Source organism: Acomys russatus, chromosome 2 (assembly GCF_903995435.1).
Source record: "Acomys russatus chromosome 2, mAcoRus1.1, whole genome shotgun sequence".
Lineage (NCBI taxonomy): Eukaryota > Metazoa > Chordata > Mammalia > Rodentia > Muridae > Acomys > Acomys russatus.
This window is the reverse complement of record NC_067138.1, coordinates 83,285,646-83,308,767: the sequence shown is the minus strand read 5'-3', so window position 1 is coordinate 83,308,767 and position 23,122 is coordinate 83,285,646. Positions and strand designations below refer to the sequence as shown.

The 23,122-nt window shown below is 39.4% G+C and overlaps 1 protein-coding gene and 1 long non-coding RNA gene across 32 annotated transcripts in view; one reads left to right on the top strand and one right to left on the bottom strand.

The window, feature by feature from the left end:
• The window catches only part of Ptprd (protein tyrosine phosphatase receptor type D), an 822,247-nt gene that overhangs the window by 368,333 nt on the left and 430,792 nt on the right, over positions 1-23,122 (top strand). The window lies entirely within an intron of this gene.
• Positions 6,067-23,122, bottom strand: part of LOC127204555 (uncharacterized) — a 215,547-nt gene continuing 198,491 nt past the window's right edge. Inside the window, exon 2 of the long non-coding RNA XR_007832478.1 lies at positions 6,067-6,188. This is a non-coding gene — a long non-coding RNA (uncharacterized LOC127204555). The remainder of the gene's footprint in view (positions 6,189-23,122) is intronic.

Genomic DNA, 23,122 nt, shown 5'->3' with positions numbered 1-23,122 from the left:
GCAGATCTCTGATCAGCTAAAGAAATGAAAACCAGATGACATAGTGGGCTTTAAAGTGTTGCCTAGGATAAAGGAGCACAGCAAAGTCAACTGGGGACTCTATACCTGCTTCTACTGAATGCACCAGATTTCCACTGCTCATCAGATTTGTCCAGAACAGTATTTGGGTCGAAGCTCCTAATCAATGTGTGGTTTGATATGAGGAATTCTTGTGTTCAGTAGGACGCCTATTGCTTACAAATTAGATATTAAATATTGCTTCACATCCCCAGCCATTCATTCCTCTCACTGTATGCTTGAATATTAAGGGAGGTGTATTTCTAGGAAAAATGGAAGGACTGTGGATGTGAAAGACAGCACAAACAGCAAAAAAGCCCTTCAAGGTTGGGGTTATTAAGCAAGTTCAGGTTCTGAATAATCATGCAAGACTCTTTGCATTTTATTCCATAAATGTATTTAATAGGGAGATGATTAAGATAAGAAGTGAGCTTTGACCAAACCCATATTTTTCCAAAAAAGCAAAATCGTTTATAAAAAGCAATTCTAACTTTATTAACCATTCACAAATAAAATTACCCATGTAGAGATCAAGTGAAACTTTCTGAATAATAGTTCAATCTCTCGTAATGTGCAGTTGCTTTGTTTGTTTGATTACAGTGATTATAGTGTTCATTAGTACTGACTGGGTAGGTGCACTGGCTCATATCTTCAGATAAGCTACGGTCTGTGAAATCTCATGGCTTCTATTTTCATTGCTTTAAACTGTACTTTCCACTTCTCTCAGTGTCAGCAGCTATTGCTTTAGCATAAATATTTTTATCACTGTGATTGTGATGGAGCAAAGACAATTCCTGGTTCTTCTTGCATTCCAGTTGTCCTAGTTATTACTCTGGTGACAGAATTGGGTTTTTGTTTTTGTGGACTAGGTACTATCAGTGTGAATGCATTTCTGATACCTTTCTAATATATCTTAGCAACAGCCAAATAGAGGGAGCACATCTGGATACTGAATTTAGGCAAAGTGATTTTAAAATGTTTTTAATAGTGATCCAAATAAATCTTTTATGAAAACCTGCTTAAGCATATATGATAAATGTATGGAATGTCTGAATAGCTTCACAGTCCCTTAGTAGAGGAGAGTGATCATGCCATTCTTTTTTAAAACTTATAATTATTTTAAAAATAATACAATAAACGAACATGCTGAGCATCCTTGGATATTATCTTGTTTTAATGTTTCATACTTTTTCTTTGTTTGTATTGTTTGTGATTTCCATACCTTTATTTTACTTTTTTTCAGGCCATTTTGTACATTTAAAAATGTATTTATGTAATTGCTTTACAGCCTGATCCCAGCCCCCATCCTCCTCTCCTCCCAGTCCTACCTTCTCTCTCCCCTTCTCTCTACCCCTTCTTCTTCTCAGTGAAGGGAAGGCCCATAAGGGGCACCTCAAATCAGAGCAGGACTAAGTACATTTTCTTCCGCAGCCAGAAAAGGCAGCCCACCTACAGAAAAAGGATAGCCTCTACTCCTGTTGTTGATAGACCCACATGATGACCATGCTGCACATCTGCTACATAGTATAGTGGGTATAGATCTGACCCATGCAAGCTCCTTGGTGGGTCAGTCTCTATGAACCCCAAGGCCCCAAGGTTAGTTTACTATACAAGTCTTCTTGTGGTGTCCTTGACCCCTCTGGGTCCCTCAATCTTTCTTCCTTCTCTTCCACAAACTCCCCAAGCTTGACCTAATGTTTGACTGTTGGTCTCTGCATCTGCTTCCATCAGCTGCTGGATGAAGTCTCTCAGAAAGTAGTTATGCTAGGTTCCTGTCTGCTAGCAGAGTAGAGTATTATTAATAGTGCCTGTGGTTAGCTCTCTCCATGGGGTGGGTCTCAAGATGAGCCAGTCATTGGTTTGCCATTTCTTCAATCTCTGCTCCATCTTTATGGCCACGCTCCTTGTAGGCAAGGAAACTTTGGGTTGAAGGTTTTATGGGTAGGTCGTGTCATTCTTAAGCCAGACAAGATGGAAATATGTACTACAGCCTTGCCTTAAGCAGATACCACTTAGCACTCATCATGCCAGTACTTACCAATACTTAATTATCTTTTTAGGTAATCTCAGAGCATGGACTTTCTCCCCCCCCCCCCCCCCCCCGAGACAGAGTTCCTCTTGTAGCCCTGGCTGTCCTGGACTCACTTTGTAGACCAGGCTAGCCTGGAACTCACATCATCTATCCTCCTGCCTCTACCTCCTGAGTGCTGGGACTAAAAAGCCCGAGAATGTACTTCTGAAGCTATGCACCTCATAGAATTGTACTATGGTTTTATTCGAATGTGGCAAGGACTATTTAAATCTCTGGAGGGGCAGTGGTGGTAGATTTGAATATGTTCATTACACATGAACATAGGTTCTCTGTTTTAACAAAATCAGATGGTTGTAGTTTGGAACTTGAAGCCAATTTACTGGCAATGTTTTTGCAAGTCTTTGAAAATGTGATATTTATGTGCACACAAAATATGTCCCAGTTATCTCCCAAAATAACCACAAAGAATATATGCTGTAAATCATAGCTTGGACATCCAAAAGATTTCTCTGTGTCTATTCATATATCTGCTTTTCTTTGTATTACAACTGAGTCTTATAGTCATCGTCTGTAATTGTCAGCCACTTGTCTAGCTTGCTTTGTGGGCTTGAGCTACTCAATTTACTAAACATTAGTTTCTCTGCTATAATTTGGATCATACCAATCTTATATAATTGTCATAAAATTGAGTGGCGGCAAGCTTGGAATAAACAGCATCATCTGGGTTAGTTTTCCCTCTTCCATCTTGTATTTCTGGATGGTAACAATGGGTTTTGATCCTGCAACATTGGCCTGTGGGCACAGGTCACACGAAAGTAACAGTAGGACAGTTTCTGCTGATAGAGAGACAGAGTCTTTTCCGTTCCTTCTCCCAACCCCCTCTCTTAAAACAGAAACAGAAGACCGCGTTTTGGTTGGGTAGAGTCACACCTAGAAAGCTGAAGATGCTCCAAAGTCCCTGAGTCCCTTTATGACACCTCTGTAGCTAACACAACTTTTCCATGAGGTTTACCGGCTTCCTCTCCTGTCTGCTTCACCGGACTTTGAATGTTCAAGAGCAAGGATCATGACTCAGTTACTCTTCACTGGACTAAAATGTAGCCAATATGTGCAAGGTCGTTTACTTAGAAGTAGAGAGAAAATGCTACAAACTGAAGGAACTTCATGCTGGATGTCTCAGCAGTAAGGATAGCTGCTTTAAATGTGCCTGTGGTTGTACCAGCAAGAGAAAGTAGATTTCAAAAATAAAGGGTGATACCAAATATGGAAAAACAACCAGTTTGGGTTTATGTTTTAGAAAATATTTTAGCAATAAATATTTTTGATAATATTCTTTGGCATTTGGTGTTTTTGTCAAAATAGTTGTCATGGATAGGGATATGAAACATGCCATATTTTATAATATAAATAGGAATATAAGGAACTCAGAGGTTAAAGATAATGCCCTAAGATTTAGTTGCAACAGCATCTGAAAATGTAAATTGCTGTGCTCTGTAAATTAGCTTTCATTTGAACTCAGTTTTCTGAATGGCAAAATTAATTCCATTTGATTTTATAATTCATTATAAGTGGTTAATTCTGACAAATAAGTTACAGGTTAAGCCTAAAAGCTATTATTATTATTATTATTATTATTATTATTATTATTATTATTATTTATTTATTTATTACTTGAGGTGTGCATTTGTTCAGGTGGAAGAAGTGAATTTTTTCACAAACACTTTGCAGGTGTATCTACTCACTGTTGTTAATGAGATAAAAGAAGGAAATAGTCTCAGGATTCCTGTGCACCCCTCATGTCTTGAAACAGGCATTTCTACATTTTTGTCACCATTTCGCTGCAATAAACTGACGTCTTCAAAACAGGAGAGGAGCTGTCGCAAGTAATCCTTATGAACCTATGTGTATGGATGACTGGAAGAATTAGAGCCCTCAAAACCCTCAAATCACAGTGAGAGTGTGCTGGGGGTAAAATTGAGGGGCATCTCACATACAAAGATGGAGAACTCAACCTACTGTTTTCACGTTGGAGTAACTTTCTGGGAAGGGTACAGAGAAAGAATCAGAGTACTTACTCGGTGGGTGAGTGTGGCTTCAGTAGAGAGGGAGGAATGAGGGAGAGGAGAGAGAGGAGAGAGAGAGGGGAGAAAGGAGACACACACACACACACACACACACACAGAGAGAGAGAGAGAGAGAGAGAGAGAGAGAGAGAGAGAGAGAGAGAGAGAGAGAGGGAGAGAGAGAGAGAGAGAGAGAGAGAATATGAACCTCACCCTCAACTGTAGAATTTTGAATTTTGGATAGTTTCTGTACAAACTGTTATGGGAGATTTTCTTTTTTTAAGGGGGTGATGAGATGGGCAATACTGGAAATGGGTTGGGGTTTCCCAGTTATTTGGGGTAACTCCTCTTTTCTGTCCACATGTGAGGCTTTCTCCTGAGTCATGGCATCAGGTAAAGGATAGAAGCAGCCACTTGGATAAGGATAATGAAACAGAGATGGCATTATAATTCAGCAAAAGACAGGTGATGGCCATTTCAGTAGGCAGGGTTGGCCTTTTTTGTTTTATAGTTTTAGAAGTCACATGGTATTCTCCTCCAGAGGGGCTCTTTGCCACTATAGTATTTGCTTTTATCTCATGCTGATCTAGAAAACTTCAAAATTAAATAAATTAATTTTGCCTCTGATGCAATTGATTCTAGTTGTGAAATGGAATCAGGGTTTAATATTGGCAACAATAAATAGCATGTCAGAATTTTCATATATTTTTTCCTTGTGTTATCTGGGTAGCACTAATAACATGGAATTATCTCATTTAGCTCTACCCTTCCCACCCCGCCCCCCCCCCCCCCCGCTTTTAAGACTGTTAATGCTGTTTATAGGGAATTGTGGTAATATAATCAGTGGCTAAACCTGGCATTCAGGGGGAGGCTAAACATCAACCACAGACCAGAGAGTAGAGCTAGGGGTAATGGATGACCTTTATTTCACTACGTCAAAATGATTAAAATATGCTCAGAATGTACTCATACTTTCTAAGTGTCAGTGTAATAAATGCCTGAGCACTGGTTTAAACACAGATGATGGGGACATGTTTAGATTATTGTGTGTTATAGCAAAGGGCAATAGGTGTATCAGCAATAGCTTCCTGTGATTTTTCCCTTGATTCATCTGAGCAGCTGCCACTAGAAGGTAATAAGTCGCACCTCCACTTACCATGTACTTGTGAGGCTGGAAAGAGAGAAACTGGTAAGACAGCAGGCAGCAAAGATTGGTTTGGCACGTAGGTGTTATATTTTAGATGTTTCATTTCTACTCCCTGAAAAAAATAAATTTAGTTACTGGTACACCAAGTTGACTGATGAACAAATTAGACTGCGAATTTTTTTTTTTTTTTTTTAATCTTCTAGACCCACAGCACTGTCACTCAAATCCAGCCTGACCCAGAGAATCCTCATACATTTATGCAAGAATTTACTAGTGTAGCTGTCTGACAGTCAGTTTAGAGAAAGACTGAATGGCTCACCTGAAACAAAGGAGGAATCAGTTATCTTTTAAAAGATTCTTACAGAAGCCAAGAAACAAGGTAAGCAGGCATTTGATGTGAGGCAGCCACTAGATACCCATGATACATGCACCTACCTAGAGTAGGGAGCAGAGGGTGGAGTAGAATGGCTGTTTCCTGTCTGGTACTCTGAGCTGTGGTTACAGAGCAGCATGCTTATGTAGTTTGCAAACCCATGGATGTCAATATTTATACACCAACTCTCCATTAACAGTTATTTTAAATGACCAAAGTAATTCCATTAGTATTTGCTTTGGTAAAGTAGGGATTTGGGGCTTGAAAGTAAAACTCTGTTGTGTGCTAATGTTTTATTTGTTATTTTTATTTTGGGACAGCGGTTTAACCTGAAGCGGTTAGGCTTCTCTCTCTCTCTCTCTCTCTCTCTCTCTCTCTCTCTCTCTCTCTCTCTCTTTATTAATTTATTCTTGTTACATCTCAATGGTTATCCCATCCCTTGTATCCTCCCATTCTTCCCTCCCTCCCATTTTCCCCTTATTCCCCTCCCCTATGACTGTTCCTGAGGGGGATTACCTCCCCCTGTATATGCTCATAGGGTATCAAGTCTCTTCTTGGTAACCTGCTATCCTTCCTCTGAGTGCAGTTACCTGATGAGCCTCCTCAAAGTATCGTGTTTTGTTTTGTGAGTCTGAGAAGTCTTCCCTGGATTGACTGAGGTCACATACCAGCCAGTGTGTATATGTGTGTGGGGGTGGGATGGTGGGTATTAAAAGTGTAATTAAGTGGGAGGATTTCTCTGCAGAGAGCTGCTAAGGTAAATAAGAGTAATGGCTATTCATTACAAAGTGCATCTGAACACCAAAGACAGAAGGCTAACTGTTAATTGAAACTGACAGTATTGGCTGTTCTGTCTTGATTGGGGAGGAAGCCACATTTTCATTGAAGCCTTTGAGCTCCCAGGGCTCCTCCTGAATTTCATTTCTGGAAGGTGGGGGCAGGAGTCCTCTTTGTTAATATTAAAGACATCAGAGCTTGCAGGGTAGCATGCCCTTCCTCTACTGTCATCTTTTAACCTGATTCTATCCTTCCTTTCTCTTTATCACCGGGCTACATATTTAGTGTTTGTGTCTTACAAACTGTACAATATCTGATCTCCTCAGGAAAAACAAAAACAAAAACAAAAACAAAAAACAACAACAACAACAACAACAACAAAAACCCCAGAAAGTCCCCACAGGGTCACCCTGAGGCTGTTCTCTTTAATGAATATGTATATGGATCCAAGGATTCTTTTTCAAACCAACCATAAAAAAGCCGTTAGGAAGCCTTTAAAGTAGTGGCTCTCAACCTTCCTAATGCGATTCTTTAATAAAGTCTCTCATGTTGTGATGCCCCAACCATAAAATCATTTTGTTGTTACTTCATAACTGTAATTACATAGCTGTAATCATAATGTAAATATCTGTGTTTTCTGATATCGTAGATGACAAACCTTGTGAAAGGGTCATTCGACGCCCAAAGGGGTTACAACCCACAGGTTGAGAACTACTGCTTTAAAGGGCCACGGGAAACTTGAAGTCATTGCCACCAGAGGCCTAGTGATACCATGCAGACATAAACCATAAATGCATTCATCTTGAAATGAACAAAATTTGGGAGACCAATTACCTACAAATTATGTAGGTAACAGATTTATTTCACTAAAGTACACAGGACTTTAATTAGCATGAACTAATATACACTGACGCTCAATGCTTCATCACCTGCTGAGATTTTATTAATCCTCATAAGACTGTGAGTAAAGCAGCCTTGAGTTACTGTGTCCACCTTCACTCATGAAACCAAGGATCCAGTCCTTAGTTGATAGCTCACAGGCACTCAAGTGCAAAAAGGAGGCAAGACCTTCTGTGCTCTGACTCACAGCTCTTTGCAAATTTATATCAATGAGAAGTCTGACAGAAACAACTCTGTTTATGTGCGGTTGCTGAAGCTTTAGTAGGAGGCATGGTTTCAGATCAAATATATTTAACTACCTGCAAATTTCAAGGAGGCTCAGCCTTTTTGTTCTGACTGCTGAATAGCAGCTGCCATGGGCAACACTTCACATGCAGTAGATTCCTAGACAACGGTTGCTCAATGAATGGATGAGTAAGAACACCACAGCTTCTGGATGGTTTGCTGTGCTCTCCCTAGAATACACCAGGAAGTCACTCTTTATTATGATGACTCAGAATGACTTGTGTAGGTTTACACAGTTCCTATTTATAATGTTTCCCGTTAGCATCGGAACCTCTCTGCTGATTTATTTTGCTTAGACCAGCAAGTATAGTGTTGTTTGGTTTTGCATTCTTTGAAAAATGTCTATTAGAAAGCATTATGTCTGCATCCTTAATACAGGCATGGTAGAATGGCTCTATTGGTATGACTAGAAAACAAAACAAAACAGAACTTCTGTTTGGATTTTTGTTTGTTTGTTTACTTTGGTTCTTGGTACAGGGTTTGATTTTGTATACCAGGCTGCCTCAAGTTGGGATAGCACTTGTGTGCCAGCATGCGCTGGAGGGAGTTGTGAAGGTTTTCCCTTCCTTGAGCTGCTTCTCTGTTCTTTTGTTTCTCTCCCTTCCTGTTTTCTTCTTTCCTTTTCTCCCTACTTCCCTTTTCTCCTCCTCCTCTCCTCCTCCTCCTGTTGTTGTTATTATTATTATTGAAAGAAGGGTTTCCTTGTGGATCATAACTCAGCCTCACACTTTATATCCTTCTGCCTCATGCTCCCAAGTGCACGGATTACAGGCATGCATCACCATACCTGGCTTCTATGTAGCTCTTAAAGAACCTTGAATTTCATAATCCAGGAACTTAACCTACATCATCAAATAGTTAACTAATTTTTTAAAAAATTTATTAATTTATTCAGATTACAACTCAATTGTTATCCCATCACTTGTATCCTCCCATTCCTTCCTCCCTCCCTTCTGCTTTCACCCTATTCCCCTCCCCTAGGTCTATGACTGAGGAGGACCTCCTCCCCCACTATATGGTTACAGGCTATCAATTCTCATCTTGGTATCCTGCTTATTTTTTCTTTGAGTGATACCAGGCCTCCCCACAGTTCATTAATTTTTAAAAAAAGAGTTAGCATAGTAATATTTGCTTGAAGAAAAAAAAAACAGGAAAAAGGAAAACATTACAATATAAATACTCAAATATTTAAAATGTTGAAATTATCATATACTGATTAAAGAATAAAAAGAGAGAGTTCATTTTAGTGAAGTATAAAGGGTAGGATTCTATGTAATCCCAGCCTAAGATGTTTTATACAACTTTGGTTTGAGCAGTTCTGAACTCAGTTTCTCTTCCAAGAAAGATTCTGGTAAACTTGTCTACTGAGCAGATGTGGACACCAAAATTAATAAATGCACTTAGGCATGAAAAGACACATTCACCCTTCTCAAGGTCTTCACAGACTAAAGGAGCTGCTGATAAGCACACCAAGTTTCTTCATACTGGCACAATAAAATACACAGTTCAGCCTGTGCTCCCTGGGACACCCCTGAGGTAGCAGGTGAGAGATAGTTTGAGAATTGCCCAGCCATAGATGATGGGACGTCTGAGAAGATAACATCCTCTGCCATGGGTGCCTATCTTTTCATGTGAGCACAGAAAGGATTTTTACAGCTGCATCATGGAACACTTAGGCATTCTTTTGCACATGTCAGGATTCCTCTTTGGCTGACTCACCATTTGCAAGGCCTACATTAGCACAGAATAAGCAGATTACAATTAAGCAGTCTATTTGTTTAATAACCTTGGAAAATGAATTGAGAGCCACAGTTTGAAATTCATTCATAAAGGAGGTTTCCATGTTACTGCATATTATAGCTTTGGGCAAATCTCCTGCCTTGACACAGTCATGTGGGGTTTATGGCCAGCTATTGTTTAAACTTGTTTATAACATGATCAAATTTTGAGAGCTTTAGATCTCTTGAATATGAACTAATACCAAGGCATACCATGTGATGGCAATTTTCAGTCTACTGCAGATGGCTGGGGATAGAATGTTGCGGTTTATCAAACATTAGAGCAGCCTAGAGAGTACAGGGTTATTTTGCTGGGGTCATTCAAGTCCATTAACTAGAATAAAACAAAATTTCTTGGCATGTAAAATATTGTGAGCATATGTAAATTAAATTCTATGTTTATTCAGAAGGCCCCTTCAGGTACTAGGGAGGAGGTTCTGGGTTATCAATAGATAGCCAGAAGACATGGTTTGCTCTGTTTCCTGGGAAGTAGGTTGACTGCTTGGCATTTCTGTTTATTTCAATTCTGGACAAATTAATGCTTTAGTTTCTTAGACACAAGATTATAGCTTTTGTTTTTAGACTACAAAGATCTAGGATGTCAGTAAAATAGTGATCTCGCTGTTTTAAAACCATTTAATTGGGATGAGGATTTGACCTGATAAGTTACTTAAATGTAAGTTTATGTTTCCTGAATAGAAAGCCACGGAGATTTTAAAAAGTTTAAAATATTAGGAGGGATAAAATAGTCATATTCCATATTCCTGTTTCAGAGTCATATGCTATGACGCCTAATAAACATTTGGGGCTATAGAGTGCTCAGCTGAACGAATAGGTAAGTGGGAATCATTGAATTGAAGTGAGGTTAGTTTCATATCTGAGTTGCATTTTGCTCTACCAGGCTCTGCTAGTTCCTAACAAAAAATGGTTCTTACTTCTATATATTTAGAAATCCTTCCAAGGAATTTAACATTCACATTCTAGTCTTATTAAAATTTGCTTATGCCTCAGCAAATAAAAATTACAGCAAGTTGAACATGGTGATGCTTACCTCTGTCATCTGTACTGGGAAGCTGATGAGTGTGAAGCCTGGTCTACATAGGCAGACCCTGTCTCAAAGGACAGACAGATACACACACACTCACAAAACAATTGAATGCAGTTAATGCCTATTTACTTTGGTACTCATCAGCTCATGTGCTGTCATCTGACTTCTGAAACCTTTTCAGATATGGTACCAACATGGGCAGAGTTGACTTCAAAAGGTCTCTCTGTTTTCATCACAAACATCTCTTGGCAATTAATTTATTCATATATGCTTCTAGACTTCAAGTTATAGAACTTTCCCCCTTTTTAAATTATATGATAAAATGCATTATTATTATTGTTATTGTTATTATGATTAATTTATTTTTTGAGACGTGGCCTTGCTATAGGCCATCTATAGTTTGCTGGCCTTGCATGTATGGTGATCTTTTTGATACTGCTTCTCATTCATCTCTTTTTGTTAATATATTTTAAACTTAAAACTTATTGATTTTTTTCCTTTATGCCTTGAGCTTTATTTGAAACAGGCTTTCACTATGTAGCCCTTGTCTGTCCTGGAATCACAGAGATCCATATACCTTTGCCTCCTGAGTGCTGGGATTAAAGGTGTGTATCACCATAGCTAGCCAGTCAATTTAGAGAGATTACATAAAGAAGCTGTTGTAACTCCATTCTTCAGATCTAATGTATAACAGCTATTGCAAGTGGAGATTGACATAGATAATTTGAACTCTAGACTTCCAGTTAAGAAACAGATTGTGTAACTATTTTCTAGTCTTAAAATTTTTAGACTCAAATTTTTGTTATTATGTGGGCTACATTAAAATAGTATTGAGATGATAACACACAGTATATTGATTGAAATTGTTCATTTATAAGAAACCCATTGAATTGGTGATATTATCAAGCCCATGGAGTTAATTTCCCATCATACTTTGTTGTTCTTTGTAGGTGGGCCTTTTTATTTTGTCATTTAAAGTAAACACAGATGTAGGCAATAGAGTAATCGAAATATTTTCCCATTATGCTTTTGTCCTAGAAATTGTAATGAGATCATAAAATGACTTCTGAAAGTGCTAAGATGTTTCATGCTTCAGGCTAAAGGTTATTAGAAAATCAAAAACAAAATAAAACAAAACTTGCATATATGCAGAGGATATCAACAACTTTGTGTTGAGATTGGACCAAAAAGAATTTGTCTGCAGTAACAAATATTGACTTATGTCCCTTTTGTAAGGTCAGTCATCAGCCATTGTTCGAAGATGATTGTAGTTCATTTATCATCCCCCAGTCTCTAGCCAATATGTTGGTATTCTCTGATACTTATTTTATGTTTAAGAGATTTTCACATGTGTGTGTGACTATGTATATGCACATGTGTATGGATGCCTTCAGATGACATGGGTGTTGGATCCTCTCGTGGTTTCTATAGATGTGGTTACTTGTGAACTGCCTGAAGTGGATGCTAAGCCCTGAGCTCCAGTCTTGAGGAAGAACAGCAAGTGTCCTTATTGGCTAAGCCATCTTTTCAGCCTGAATACTTATTTTTAAAAATTGCTTTCTTAAATTCCTGGAATCAAGAGACATATCTTTAGTTTTTTGTTTTTGAAGGAAATAAAATTTTTCCCCTAAATGTGGCTGTAAAATTATCAATTATGGTAGATTCTACTAGAGAGTTTTCTGTAATTATTTGCAATTCTTTCAGCATGGTGGATACAGATAAAAGGCAATTCTCTACACAGCTTGACAAGCAGTGTAACCTAATGGGCAGCAGTATGGGAAATGGGCTTCAGTGTTTTTGAATTTCCACACTCTCTGATTCCTCAATTACATCCTCTTCCCCCATGAGCTAGACATGTTGCACTTCCATCTGCTGTGTACTGTGGACGCATCACATTTATTTTTGTAGGGATATTTTTTAAATGAGTTTAGGGAGCAGCTGTTTTCTGCATTCCTGCTTGCCTTCTTTTTCTTTGCACATATAGAGGGGTGCATCCCTGCTGTCCCTGGTGGGGTTTGTATATGTCTGGTTCAGGATGCTGCACTGTAATGCCTGAAAATGGGGAAAGTGCAGCTAGCAAGCCTTTTTCTCAGATCCTGAGTATATTTCTATCAGTAGCACAGCTGTGCTGCGGGGGTCTGGTAAATGCATCAGCTCTTACTCAGTCTCCCTAAGGCATTTGGGTGCAAAGCAAATCTATCCTAATCTCTTCTCCTGATACTTTCTGATTTGAGTATCTCCTGAAGTTTCCCTTAGTAAAATTGGTCGACAGGCTGTGGAGTTCTTATGAGGTGGTAGACCCTCGCTGGTGGGATTCATGGCAGGAAGTTGGGTCATGTGGTGCATGTCATTGAAGCAGGTCCTGTGACTCTGGGCATTTCCCATCTCTCTCTTTGTTTCTCTGCTCCCTGAGGCTAACTCTTTGCTCCAGCCCATGTTGTGGTCCATACCATGTTGCATCCATGATATTATGCTCTGCTACAAGGCCTGAGTAAAGGGAGTGAGCTAACCATGCACTAAAACAGAGGCCAGATTGGCCATCCCTCCTTATCGCTGTCTATTTCTGGAATCTTGTCACAGTAATGGACAAGGGAACACATTCCCTTAATCTATCCTGTGCTCTCGCGTGCTGCATTGACAGTTTCTTGAAGAAATTGGTCTGCTATTGTCCAAAAATGGAGTATTTCAGCTTCGTTTTCCACTTAAGAAATGACTACAACACGTAATTTCACACATTCCAGATAAATCTCACACACTTCTTGCTTCGTTACCCTCCCAGTCCTGATTTTCAGTCTATCTCACGTCTGAGATAGATATCAAGGCGGGAATGAAGATTTGGACATTTGCTATAGATATTCTCTGGCCCCGAGCACTTTAAATCTTTTAAAATGTTTACCTTTTCAACTAGCTCTAAGGCTAATACTTGATTCAAGAGAGCTTTTTGTCTTCTGTTGTCCACCCGTTAGAGTTGCCTCTCCAGGAACACTGAACACCTCAGTCCCTCGGGTCCCTTTCTTCTCTATCACCCCTCAAACTAAGTGAACAACAACACATTCTGATCCTCCCTCAACAAATCTCCCAAATCCTCCCTCCCTCTGCACCCCACTGTTGGTCTTCCATACATGAGCATTTTAATGTCCTTGCAACTGGACTTCTCAAGGCTTCTAATTCTTTTCTTTTTAATTCACCCTGCCTATAGGTAACAGTTGCTCCCAAAACAATATGGAGCATCCATGATGTTCTAACACAGTGCTAGCTTTTTAGTGTCTAAAGTAGTGGTGCTGACTTGATCCTTCCTAGTAATGAGGACGCTCTCACACATATAATATAGTACAGTGAAACAACTCCAAACCACTGTGGCTCTCAAGCACCTGAAACATGAGTAGTTATGCTAAGTGTGTGTGTGTGTGTGTGTGTGTGTGTGTGTGTGTGTGTGTGTGTGTGTGTGTGTGTGCGTGCACAAATTTTGGAAGTCATGTCTCTTCTTTCACCTTCAGGTTGGTTCTGGGGACTGAACTCAGGTTCTCAGGCCTGTGCTGAAAGTGTGTTTATCTGCTGAGCCATCTCCTAGGCCCTAAGAAATATATATTATGTTGCCAGTAAGGTATGCTTAACATGGCCCAATATATGCAATGGATAGGTATTGACCACCAATTGTATATAAAGAACCATAAATGTACCTAGTGAATGATATATAAGATTCCTAACTATCTTGGAGGCAGCACTTTACTGGCTGAAAAAGACAATGTTCAATAAATAGCAAACAATGGCAAACAATTGCACAAAGGATTAGGAGGAAGCAATAAGAAAGTAAAAGGCAGATTGGGCAAAAGAGGGGTGGAGAGGGGGGCGTAGGTTGTAATGTTAAAGGGAGCAGTTAGAGTAAATTTTGTCTGAAAGCAAAGTTTTGAAGGAACTGACTTAGCTCCTAGACATGGAGAGGTGATGTATTCATTCTAGAAACAGAGAGAACCCAGACCAAAGACCAAGGGCCAGAAATGTACCTGGGCAGGAAATGGGGCTGAAAGGGTAGAGTGAAGAACTGGGGAGAGGGCAGCACAGATGGAAATAAAAGTTAAGAGAGGAGGTGGACTTTTGAGAAAAAATTTAAAAACTTTTATTTTGAGTAAAAGGGATTAGAAAGAGTTAATGAAGGATGGTGTCATGAGCTGCCCAAGCGTGAAAAACATTCACTGGCAACATGATGATAGTAGAAAATGATAAAGAGAGGTGAGGGAGGTACAGATGAAATCAGGATCTCTGCTGGGAGGCTGTTTGCTGCACAGGCAATTGATGATCTACACCAGCAAGGTAGCCCCAGAAACCTGTGATGCCTGACTGCTTAGGTGTTTCCAGTGGGGGTGGTCCAGAAAGGCCTGAAACTCAGTCTTATCCTTCATAACCTACTCTTCCCCGCCAAAGAGGGAAGTATCCATGATTCTTGTGTCTGTAGTGATTTCATACTCACTTTTCTTCACAATTTTATCATGTATAGATGACTCCCTAAACAATATACTTTTCTTATTTTTTTCTAACATAGAATAAAATTGTATGCATTTTTTTTTCATGTGACTTTGGCACAATCCCATGCTTGTAAGGTCTGCTGATGTTTTTACAGTTGTCCACAGTTTTTTTCTTGCTCTGGAGTGTACAGTGTTGCATTTGTTTAAGTATCCCACACTTTTATCTGTTGAACTACTGTTCAGTTTTAGTCATTCGTGAATAGCTCCTCTCTGAGCACTGTGTATGTATTTTGTTGTACATGAAAATGTGTCTGTCTCTCACTGACAATGAAATCATGTATCATCCTGTGTTTACTGAGCACTAGGTGCCTTCTCTTGGGAAGTGCCTATTTTTGTCTTTTGTGTATTTTTCTACTTGATAGTCACCTTTTTTTTGTCAGTTTATAATATTTTTTGATATTTTGTTGGTATGTTCTCTTGCCAGTTGTGTGCACTCTAGATGTTCTCATCTGTGTAACTTGTTTTCTCTTCATTGGTTAAATGACATTTAACGTTGAATGCAATAGCATCTGATGGCTTTTTTTCTTTATATTAATTCTTTTCATGTGTTGTTCAAGAAATCTTTCTCTTTCAGTAGAAAGATGCACATTATAAGAATAATATAATGTGAATCTTTACACTAATTTGTTAGTCTACTTAGAATTACTCATTGTGTGGTGTGAGGTAGGGCATTGTCATTGTTCTCGAAGCAGTAGGACCTGGGAGAATGGAGCCAGTAAATGAAGCCGACTAAAGTCTCGTGCAATAGCCAACTTTATTCAGAGCATCAGACAATTTATACTCTGAGGGTCAAGAGGAGTCACATGAGTAAATTGTACAATCACAAGGGCAAGCTGCACATGGTAGACAAGCCACAAAACAAATAACAATTACCAGCTGTAATAAATAATCTGAAGTAAACTCACTCCTACTCACTACATGTGAGAAGGGCACAAAAGCATAATCCAAGAACAATTGTGTGGGTCTTTTTTTTGTTTTTGTTTTTGTTTTTTTAAGAAACTGAGGTCACAAGACTCTTGTCTTGCTTGTTGTTGTTTTGGTTTTAGAGTTTTGTCACAAGCACACAAAAATCTCTTCACACAACTACATTCAACTACATTCTTGGACTATGCTCTACATTATAGAATGTCAATTCTTTGCTTTTCCATTTATTTAAAAATAGTTTATGTTGTAACCCAGGAAATGATAATGATAATAATAATAATTACAGTTTTTTAGACAGGATCTCACTTACAAACTCGCTTTGTAGTCCAGCCTGGCCCCAAACTCACTTTGTAGTCCACTCTGGCCCCAAACTCACTGAGATCTCCCTTCCTCCCCCACCTCCTACCAACATAGCCCAGACCTATTACATACATTTTGCCTCACTACTACTAATAGACTTGAAGGTTGAAACAACTGTCTCATGCTGCTAAACCACCTCACAAATACTTAGAGATATCATTTGTGATAGGCTCTGAATTTCAGCCAAGTGAAACAACAACAACAACAACAACAATAACAACAACAACAAAACCTGAAACAAACAAACAAAAAGCAAACCAATGATGATAGAAACTGCCTAGATGGCTCACAGCATTTTGAGGCAGAGGTGTAGTTTGAAGATTAGATTAGAATCCTAGCATATTTGTGGACTGATGTATGTGTTTCTCATAGAACAAGTTTGTATGAGTTAAGATTATTCAGAGTTCCTGATGTCATGTGCCATATTTCCACTGCAGGGAGATTTATGGCCATTTTTGTTTCAAGTTTTCATTGGCATGCTTGTTTTGGGGTGTTTTTTCTTCTTTTTCTTATGGAGCCCAGGAAGGTCTTAAACTTGTTGTGTTGCCAAGGCAGAGCTTGAACTACCGATCCTCCAACTTTTGTATCCCAAATGCTGGGATTATAGACACATGCCAGTACACCTATCCCATTGACATATTTGGAAGAAAATTTCTATCAACAATGGCAGTTTCTGTTGCAAAATGTGGCTGCTAAGAAAAAGAAACCGTAGCTTTCAGGCCTTGCTGTGGTTTCATGGAAGCTCATGAGTTAAAGCATTAAGTGTGCCTTTGCCTCTGTGTGTGCCTCATATCACGTGTGACTATGATTGCATTTGAAATGTGCCTGTGCCTCTGGGTACCTTACCCAGATCACATCTTCTTAAGAATTCACCTCTGCCTAAACTGGCAGCTATAGTGAAGCTTTCCTAGTCATCATTCTGGCAAATACTATTCCCAACATCGAGGGGCCTCCGTGACTGCTACCTACAGTAATTGCTGTGCCTCAGTTATGCTTCTGCTATGAATTTTGGTGCCTGTGTGGTTATATGATATTGACAAGTCTAAAACCCATGAAATTGGTGATATAGGAATAATGTAATAGTGTACATGTGGTTAAGAGCTCCTTAAGCTTCCAAATACTGCATGCTGCATCATTCTTAAGAAAATAAGTGGTCACTAACATTATATTTTTCCAAGATGGATCTGAAGCAACAGGACTGACTCTGGCTATTTCTTCACGTTTATTATTTCATTTTGCATTTTAAAAGAATTATATCTTATTTGAATTATAAAAATGTCAATAGTGGAAGTGTTTGTTATCTTTCCTCCATCATAATTTGTCAACTGTTGATTCTAAGGAGAGTGTGTTTTAGAAACTTCAAGAATGTCATATTCTATCAACTAAAACATATCCAATGATGTTTTCCTACCATAGCTACAGCACACTCAATTCCTTTTTACTTAGTCAATTTAATTTTCCTAAGTGAATTTTGAATTTTCTGTGACAGATATGATCAAGTCCAGAATGTTTTTGATATGTCCTGTGATTCTGCCTAGCTTTTATTACAGAAAAGACAGTAATTGAGCTGGGTTTCTTTACTCTTCAAAGTTAGCAAAGAGGAGGAGGAGGAAGAGGAGTAGGAGGGGAGAAAGAGGAGGCAATAGTAGCTCTGAAAAACTGAAATAGCATTTTGGGGTAGGGTTTAAGAAGTTTGAAAAAGAAATGGCATAGAACCAGAGGGCAAAATTGTTTTCCTGGAAGAGGATAGAGCCAGAACCTATGTCTAGTTGACAGGAAGTTAGAGCAGTGGGTACTAGTGTCCTGGGGGAGTTATGGACTGAAAGAGTGGGGTCTGAAGAAAGATGTGCAGAGATGAAAAGAAAAGGAGGATGGCAGGCGAGGAGGATCTAGTTAGTACTGCCCTCCGATGCCCATGGTGTATTCCTTCCTTTTTCCTATCTGTCACCTCAATAACACTGAGCTATCTTTCTTTCTCACCCATTTTCCTACACTTTTCCACTTTTCAATAAGCTTTGTGATATACATAAGGACAGGCTTTATTCAGATGCCTTCTCTACCTCATGGAAGACCAGTGGTACACTACTAGTAATAACAAATAAAGTAGACAAAGGCAGAAATTATACATGTCAAGTGGGTTAAAATGAGATCAGTTGAAAGTGGAAAATGTAATCAACAAATTTTAAGCATTTTTTGAGTTTCATACTTATGAACAACATACTGTGATCATATAGATACCTCTATTACCACCTATTTCCTCTACTTCTTGCCAGCTTGTGTGTGTGTGTGTGTGTGTGTGTGTGTGTGTGTGTGTGTGTGTGTGTGTTTCTTACTGTGTTTAATTTGAGTTTCTTATAGGATGTTGGGCAAAAGCCTCTTTACTTGGGCCATAGGCTGCTTATCAGTAGCTTTTCCACTAAAGAAAATAACTCCCCTGGCAGCCAGTTAAACAACCATTAACTCCCAATAACACCTTGTGGAGGGGTGGGGCACTCATGAGGTCCTTTACCATCTGTGATGTAATATTGAAGGCCTCAGTTTTGTTTGGGCCTAATGCAGGCAGCCACAGCTTCTGTGTGCTCATGATGATAACATCCACCCTATCTCGAAGACAACTTTCATTGTTCTTCTCATCCTCCATCTCTTAATATTCTTTCCACTCCCTTTCCCACAGTGCTCCCTGCTTCTTAGACGGGGATATAGATGTTGAACACGCAACAGTCATTTGCTCTTGATAATTTGTCCAGGTATGAGACTCTGTCATTTCATAAAGAAGATTCTCTGTCCAAGGCTGAAAGTAGGACTAGTCTATGGATATAAGTACAAATATTTATGTGTAGTTCAATTGCAGGAACCTTTGGCAAAACATTAGTAGTAAATGGCTGTGCTCAGAGGCCATGGCCTCTTTAGCCATGGGTTGTTGCCTATATTTTCAGAGCCAGGTTTAAGTTGTTCAGTCCTGGGGATCATGGTCACCCTCAAAACATACATGCTACTGTTGTACCAGTAGGCATATCTTGCCCAAACAGTTGGTATTATAGCATGTCCAGTCCAGGGTTAGATAAGACATGAGATGATTTTTTTTGTCCCCCAGCAGCCTATGTAGCACTTTCTAGCAGTGTGAAAGCTAGCCAGCAGGAAGAACGTTTCCAGCTCAGTTCTATCATGCTGTTTTTCTCTGCAATCAAAGAGGTTGTCACAAATGAAGGATGAAGAGGGTTGTGTGCCCACTTCTAATATTGGGGAAATAGTTTCAGTAAAAGCAGCTTGGACTCTGTATTGCTATTGTTCATGAAAAGTAGAAGCTGATTGAACAGTATTCTCAGTTTGTGGGTTGTGACCTCTTTGGGCATCGAATGACCCTTTTACAGGGGTTGCATATCAGATATTCAGTATATCAGATATGTTCATTAGCCTTCATAACATGAGCCAGATTACAGTTATGAAGTAACAATGAAAACAATCCCATGGTTGGTGGTCACCATCACATGAGCTATATTAAAGGGGTGCAGCATTTGGAAGGATGAGAATCACTGTGCTAGACCATGTGTTGAGTTGATGGCATAAATCTGATGAAGCAGCACCATGGTCTAGCTTTCTACAGTCACCACGGTAGAGCATGCTCCTGCTCTAGGGCCATGTATGCCCGGAGCTGCTTAGAATGTTTTGCTTAAAATATTCTAGGCTCCAACATTTTGTTTTAATTTATTATAAAGCTTATTTTGTTTTATTCTGTGTGTTTGACTGTTTTGTCTGCATGTATGTATGTGCACCCTGTGCATGTCTGGCACTTGTAGAAGTTAGAGGAGGGTATCAGAAACCCTTGGCCTTGAGTTTCAAATGGCTGTGAGTCACCTCATGGGTGCTGGAAACCCATCCCAGGTCCTCTACAAGAGCAAAAAGTGCTCTTAAGCACCAAGTTATCTCTCTAGAACCAAAATTTATTTTATATCTATTTATTATTATTATAGTTGTTATTATTATTATTATTATTATTATTATTATTATTATTATTATGTGTATGAGTGTTTTGTCTGCATGTATGTATATCTATGCACCTAATGTTCATGATGCTTATGGAGTCCAGAAGAGGGTGTCAGATACCATGGACTCTAGTTATAGACAATTGTGAGCTCTCAGGTAGATTCTGGGACTTGAACTAGAGTCCTCTGGAAAAGTAACCAGTGCTCGTAGCTGTTGAGCCATCTCCCAAGTCCCATGTTTTTTTTTTTTTTTAATTGCATGTGTCTGTGTATAGGTATGTGTATGTAAGTGCAGGCACCTAATGAGCCCAGAAGCATACTTTGGATCCATTGAAGTTACAGGTGGTGTGAGCCATCTGACATAAGTGCTAGGAACCAACTTGGGGCACACAGGAATCACGTGACAGACTTAGGTATCAAGAATCACTTTATATTTCTTCAAGAAAAAGCATGCACTTTAACTCCCAGGTAGCTTCAAGCATGTAATTCTATTTTCTTTTTCCTTTTTTGTATTTTGATTCTGGGACACATCAATCTCTCTCTCTCCCCCTGCCCCACTCTCTCTTTCTTAGTTTTTAGAGACAGGGTTTCTCTCTGTAGCCTTGGCTTTCCTAGACTCTCTTTGTAGACCAGCCTGGCTTTGAACTCACAGCAATCTACCTGCCTCTGCCATGCTGAGTGCTGGGATTACAAGTGTGTGCCACTGGCCCCGGCTGGAACAAATTTCAAAAGTATTGTTTAATATATGCAACAGTAGAAATGACCACAATACTAAGCTCCATTAATTGTTTTAGGTTATATTGTAACATTTTCTATGTTGACTAACAAAGGCAAAATCAATTCATACTTAAAGCAGGCAGGAATGCAGTTGCACTGGGTCACTAATTCATAAATGATGTCATGGTATTTGCCATAATACTGTTTCTCTCAATTTCTCAGTTCTGGCTCAGTATTTGAATTGTTTCTGGTGGTGAACGGTGATTCAGAATCATTCATTCTCTGTCTCTATCTCTCCCTCCCTCCCCTCCTTCACACACACACACACACACACACACACACACACACACACACACACTAAATGAAGTACGTTCTCAGAGTGGTATTTTTGATCCATCTGTAACAATTAAGGAGGTATATTATATAGTTTGTTTTTTTGGTTTGGTTTGGTTTGGTTTTTCGAGACAGGGTTTCTCTATGTTATCTTGGCTGTCCTGGACTCGCTTTGTAGACCAGGCTGGCCTCGAACTCATAACAATTGGCCTGCCTCTGCCTCCCGAGTGCTGGGATTAAAGGCATGCGCCACCATGCCCGGCTATATTATATAGTTTTTAAAGGACATGGTATTCAGGAAGAAGCTTTTGTTTTCTTTCTAGTATCTTTAGAAACTAGCCTGATTTTTCTTTAAAAAATAAAATAAATGAATTACAGGAGTGTTTTTTTGTTTCTTGTGCTTTTGCTAGTTTCTGTTTGTAGTTTCCCTAACCTTAGCTTATGTAGTATGACATTTTTTTTGGCATTTCAAGGACTATGCACAATGTAGCCACCACTGCCTTTTCATCCTCCATGTGTGGCTTGATGATTTTTTTTTTCTATGCCCTTTATTCATTTGGCTAATTGACAGGGATTGTGTGGCATGGCTTTGACCAGGAGAGCTGTGGTTGTTAGCCAAGGCCCTCTGCAATCTGGAGGCAAAGGAATTGGCAGCAAGCAATAAGAGGGCAATTCATATTGCACCTTCTACTGAAAGTTTGAATACACACTATAGGTCATCCAAAGGGCATTCAGGTTCGGACAGAACCACAATTAAGGCGATGTACTAAAAGATTCTTGTCTTCAGAAGCCCTAGTCGGATTAAACTTGTCTATAGTCTCTTTTGCATGAGTGACAGTTGCATGAATGACAGTTCCGGTCCAGGCAGCCATGAGCCTCCTGTCTGTGCTAGATTGCCAGCTTGGACTGTTACAGGGTTTCACATTGATAGGGTAGCACCTTTCCTGGTAGTCACTGCCCTTTCTTGGTTACGGTCTCTTTTAAATACACATTCCTTCTTAGCAGACGTGTGTGTGTGTGTGTGTGTGTGTGTGTGTGTGTGTGTGTGTGTGTGCGTGCGCGCGCGCGCGCGCGCGCGCGCGCCTTTGTGCCTACACACCCAGCCGTGAGTTTGGTGGGCTGTGGGTGGCCTTCTCATTTCTATTGAACAGCTTTGTAAGGAGCCCAGCTGTTCTCCGTCAAGGGTTTTCTCTTTTATTAGTCTCAGAAGGCAGCACTGGCAGGGTGCAGCATGTTGGTACAAGATCCCAGCTGTTGTAATTGAGCCTTTGGACTCCCTGATCATTTGAAACTTGAAAAAAAAAATTAACCTCATCATAGCATTTGTTTCTGTTTCTTCATTTGTTTGGCTTTGCATATCTTAGAGTACAATGACCACTCTAAACCATAAAAACAGTATGGAGAAAAATTGAAGTCAGATTTGCATTTCAATTTTTCTTTTCTTTTTTTTTTTTGATGTGGGGAATTTAAAAACTGGATAAAAGGTTAATTAATGGGGATTCAGATAAATCTGTCTGGTCATACCTTTATTTGGTAAATAACCTAAGTGACCTTGCCAATTTTTATTCACACTTGTAAAAATAATGTGATAAGAGAGCCCTTTCTTAGAGGTGCTTTGAAAAGTGGTGCAGAATTGAAAAGATTTGGTTGTGCTTAATTAAAAGGAAACTTGCTGCCAAACAGAGATTCTGCTTAAAAAGAACTTTCCTCTATTATGTATTTCTCCCTCCCCCCACCCCCACCCCCAGTTCTTTGGTGATTCTGTAGGACAGGAACTTGGGATCAGTGCTCTCTGATGCTGACCGGCTATTGACTAATGGAA